Source organism: Hyaena hyaena, unplaced genomic scaffold (genome assembly GCF_003009895.1).
Source record: "Hyaena hyaena isolate Hyena2069 unplaced genomic scaffold, ASM300989v1 scaffold_830, whole genome shotgun sequence".
Taxonomy (NCBI): Eukaryota; Metazoa; Chordata; class Mammalia; order Carnivora; family Hyaenidae; genus Hyaena; species Hyaena hyaena.
In genome coordinates, this window is record NW_024081455.1 from 53,844 (window position 1) to 59,175 (window position 5,332).

The window sequence follows — 5,332 nt, forward strand, 5'->3', positions numbered from 1 at the left end:
ACAAACAAACAAACCTCGGCCTGGAAAGACTGTTTTTTAGCTCTGGCTGGGGTGCTGACTTTAAACTAGGTGCCCTTGTCCCAGAAGGCGGCGGGAAACACTGCACTGCTGTGCGCCCGGCACCATCCGTGGCAGCGGCGCGGAGAACCGGCAGCAACGCCTGCGGAGGAGGTCCCGGCGCCGGGTGAAGCGGCGGTGGCGCGCGCGACATCCGCCCACTAGGGCCGCGGTGGCGGCGACCCGGTGAAGTGGCGCAGGCGCTGGCGTGGGGTCCAGCGGTGGCTGCGTGAGTGAAAGTTTCCTGCTGAAGCGCGGTGGCCGGTAAAGCGGTTGCAGCGGGGTGAGGCCACATGGACTCTGTGGACCTGAAGTTGCTACGTTCCCCAGACGCACTCGGGTTGTGTTGCTGCTTGACCCCTGCGGATCTGAGGCTGCGGCACTTCCCCCACCCTCCACTCAACCCCCGGCAACAGGGAAGCAGCGACCAGCGGAACTGTTAATGGCGGTATAACAAAGCCTCTCAGGAGTAATCAGACTAGATAGTTTCTCTAGATAACACCACCTTCTTTCTTTCACCTCTCCAACCATATTCCACCCTTTAGCTCTTTGAAAAAAGCTTCTTATCCCTTCTGCCTGTTCATTCTACCTCCAATTTTGCCTCATCTCCACTCTATCGTCTCTCTCTTTCTCTAGCTCTTCAACAAGCACTATATACACCCCGCTATTTAATTGTAGCTGGGAAATCTGGTTATATGTTTTAAACCGATCTTTGTCTATCGGTTTTCTTCATTCTTCCTTTTCTGTCCTTCTTTTTGACTTTTTTAATGTATTTTTATTTTCTATCATTCGCCTTCCCTCCTCCGACACATTGACCAATGGAACAGAATTGAGAACTCAGAAGTGGACCCAAAAGTGTACAGCCAACTAATCTTTGACAAAGCAGGAAAGAGTATCCAATGGAAAAAAGACAGCTTCTTTAACAGATAGTGCTGGGAGAACTTGACAGCAACATGCAGAAAAATGAAACTAGATCATTTTCTCACACCATACACAAAATTAAACTCAAAATGGATAAAGAACCTGAACGTGACACAGGAAACCATCAAAACCCTAGAGGAGAAAGCAGGAAACAACCTCCTTGACCTCCACCGCAGCAATTTCTTACCTGACACATCCCCAAAAGCAAAAGAGTCAAGAGCAAAAATAAACTGTTGGGACCTCATCAAGATTAAAAGCTTCTGCACCGCAAAGGAAACAATCCATAAAACTAACAGACAACCGATGGAATGGGAAAAGATAGTTGCAAATGACATATCAGATAAAGGGTTAATATCCAAAACCTATAAGGAACTCACCAAACTTCACACCCGAAAAACAAACAACCCAGTGAAGAAATGGGCAGAAGACATGAACAGACACTTCTGCAAAGAGGACATCCAGATGGCCAACAGATACATGAAACGATGCTCAGCGTCCCTCCTCATCAGGGAAATACAAATCAAAACCACACTGAGATACCACCTCACGCCAGTCATAGTGGCTAAAATGAGCAAATCAGAGAACTCTAGATGCTGGCGAGGATGTGGAGAAACGGGCACCCTCCTACACTGTTGGTGGGAATGTAAACTGGTGCAGCCCCTCTGGAAAACAGTGTGGAAGTTTCAAAAAGTTAACAATAGAACTCCCCGATGACCCAGCAGTAACACTGCTAGGAATTTACCCAAGGGACACAGGAGTGCTGATGCATAGGGGCACATGTACCCCAATGTTCATAGCAGCACTCTCAACACTAGCCAAAACATGGAAAGAGCCTAAGTGTCCATCAACAGACGAATGGATCAAGAAGATGTTGTTTGTCTATACGATGGAATACTACATGGCAATGAGAAAGAATGAAATCTGGCCATGTGTAGCAACATGGATGGACCTTGAGGGTGTTATGCTGAGCGAAATAAGTCAGGTAGAGAAGAACAAATACCATATGATTGCATGTACAGGAGGATTAGGAGGAACTTAACAGGACCAAGGGGGAGAAGAAGGGGGGAAAGAGTGGGGGAGAGGGAGAGAGGCAAACCATGAAAGACTCTTGAATACTGAGAACAAACTGAGGACTGATGGGTGTGGGGGGGAAGGGGGGAGATGGGAATGGAGGAGGGCCCTTTGGGAATGAGCACTGGGTGTTATGTGGAAGCCAACTTGACAATAAACTATTTGTAATAAATAAATAAATAATAAATAAATAAATAAATAAATAAATAAATAAATAAATAAATTCAGTGGGGGAAAAAAAAAAAGCGGTCCAGATTAATTTTTCTGCATGTCACTGTCCAGTTTTCCCAGCACCATTTTCTGAAGAGACTGTCTTTATTCCACTGGATATCCTTTCCTGTTTTGTCAAATTTTACTTGGCCATATGTTTGTGGGTCCATTTCTGGGTTCTCTATTCTGTTCCATTGATCTAAGTTTCTATCTGTTTTTGTGCCAGTACTATGCTGTCCTGATAATTACAGCTTTGTAACACATCTTGAATTCCAGAATTGTGAGGCCTCCAGCTTTGTTCTTCTTTTTCAGTATTGCTTTGGCTATTTAGGGTCTTTTAAAAACAATTTTAGGATTGTTTGTTCTAGCTCTGTGAAGAATGTTGCTGTTATTTTGATAGGGATTGCACTGAATATGTAGATTGCTTTTGGTAGTTTGACATTTTAACAATATTTGTTCTTCCAATCCATGAGCATGGAATTTTTCCTGTTTTTTATATCTTCTTCAATTTCCTTCTCAAAAACCCAACTCTTCATTTCATTCATCTGTTCCACTGGGTTTTTTTGTGGATTATATATTGTTTATTTCTGCTCTTATCTTTATTATTTCTCTTCTTCTGCTGACCCCTGGGGTTTCTTTGTTGTTCTGCTTCTAGTGCCATTAGGTGTGCTGTTAGAGTTTGTATTTCAGATTTTTCTTGTTTCCTGAGATAGGCCTGGATTGCAACGTATTTTCCTCTTAGGACTGCCTGTGCTGCATCGCAAAGGGTTTGAATTGTTTTGTTTTCATTTTCATTTTTTAATTTCTTCTTTAATTGCCTGCTTGACCCATTCATGCTTTAGTAGGATGTTCTTTAACCTCCATGCATTTGGAGGTTTTCTGCACTTTTTCCTATGGTTGACTCAAGTTTCATAGCATTGTGATCTGAAAGAGTGCATGGTATGATCTCAATCCTTTTGTATTTATTGAGGGCTGTTTTGTGACCCAGGATATGATCTATCTTGGAGAATGTTCCATGTGGACTTGAGAAGAATGTCTATTCTGCTCCTTTAGGAAGAATAGTTCTGAATATATCTGTCAAGTCCGTCTGGTCCAGTGTATCAACAGGGCCATTGTTTCTTTATTGATTTTCTCTCTAGATGGTCTGTCCATTGGTTTAAGTGAAATATTAAAATCCCCTCCAATTCAGAATTGGTAAAGAAGAAGTCAAACTTTCAATTTTTCCAGACAACATGATAGAAAACCCAATAGATTCCACCAGAAGCCTACTAGAACTGATCCAAGAATTCAGCAAAGTTGCAGGGTACAAAATCAACATACAGAAATAGTTGCATTTCTATACACCAATAATGAAGCAACAGAAAGGGAAATAAAGAAACTGATCCCATTCACAATTGCACAAAAAAACGTAAGGTACCTAGGGATAAACTTAACCAAAGATATAAGAGATCTGTATGATGAAAACTATAGAAAACTTATGAAGGAAATTGAAGAAGACACAAAGAATTGGAAAAACATTCCATACTCATGGGTCACAAGAAAAAATATAGTTAAAATGTCATTACTACCCAAAGCAATGTACATGTTCAATGCAATCCCAATCAAAATTGCACCAGCATACTTCTCAAAACTAGAACAAACTATGCTAAAATTTGTATGGAACCACAAAAGTCCCCGAAGAGCCAAAGAAATATTGAAGAAGAAAACCAAAACGGGAGGCATCACCATCCCAGACTTTAACCACTACTACAAAGCTGTCATCATCAAGACAGTATGGTATTGGCACAAAAACAGACACATAGACCAATGGAATAGAATACAGAACTCAGAATTGGACCCACAAATGTATAGCCAACTAATCTTTGACAAAGCGGGAAAGAGTATCCAGTGCAAAAAAGACAGCCTCTTTAACAGATGGTGCTGGGAGAACTAGACAACCACATGCAGAAGAATGAAACTAGATCACTTTCTCACACCATACACAAAATTAAACTCAAAATGGATGAAGGACCTGAACGTGACACAGGAAACCATTAAAACCCTAGAGGAGAAAGCAGGAAAAAAACCTCCTTGACCTCAGCCACAGCAATTTCCTGCTTGACACATCCACAAAGGCAAGGGTATCGAGAGCAAAAATGAACTACTGGGACCTTATCAAGATAAAAAGCTTCTGCACGGCAAAGGAAACAGTAAATAAAACTAATAGGCAACTGAGAGAATGGGAAAAGATAACTGCAAATGACATATCAGATAAAGGGCTAGTATCCAAAATCTATAAGTAACTCACCAAACTCCACACCCGATACACAAATAATCCAGTGAAGAAATGGGCAGAAGACATGGGCAGACACTTCTCCAAAGAGGACATCCAGATGGCCAACAGACACATGAAACAATGCTCAGCGTCCCTCCTCATCAGGGAAATAGAAATACAAATCAAAACCACACTGAGACCACCTCACACCGGTCAGAGTGGCTAAAATGAACAAATCAGGAGACTCTAGATGCTGGCGAGGATGTGGATAAATGGGCACCCTCCTACACTGTTGGTGGGAATGTAAACTGGTGCAACCCCTCTGGAAAACACAGTATGGAGGTTCCTCAAAAAATTAACACTAGAACTCCCCTATGACCCAGCAGTAGCACTGCTAGGAATTTACCCAAGGGACACAGGAGTGCTGATGCATAGGGGCACGTGTACCCCAATTCTCATAGCAGCACTCTCCACAATAGCTAAAACATGGAAAGAGCCTAAGTGTCCATCAACGGACGAATGGATCAAGAAGATGTGGTTTATCTATACAATGGAATACTACATGGCAATGAGAAAGAATGAAATCTGGCCATGTGTAGCAACATGGATGGAGGGTGTTATGCTGAGTGAAATAAGTCAGGCAGAGAAGGACCGATACCATAGGTTTGCACGTATAGGTGGATTAGGAGGAACTTAATGGAGGACCATGAGGGAGAAGAAGTGGGGGAAAAATAGTTGGGGAGAGGGAGGGAGGCAAACCATGAGAGATTCTTGAATGCTGAGAACAAACTGGACACTGATGGAGATGGGGGAGAGGAG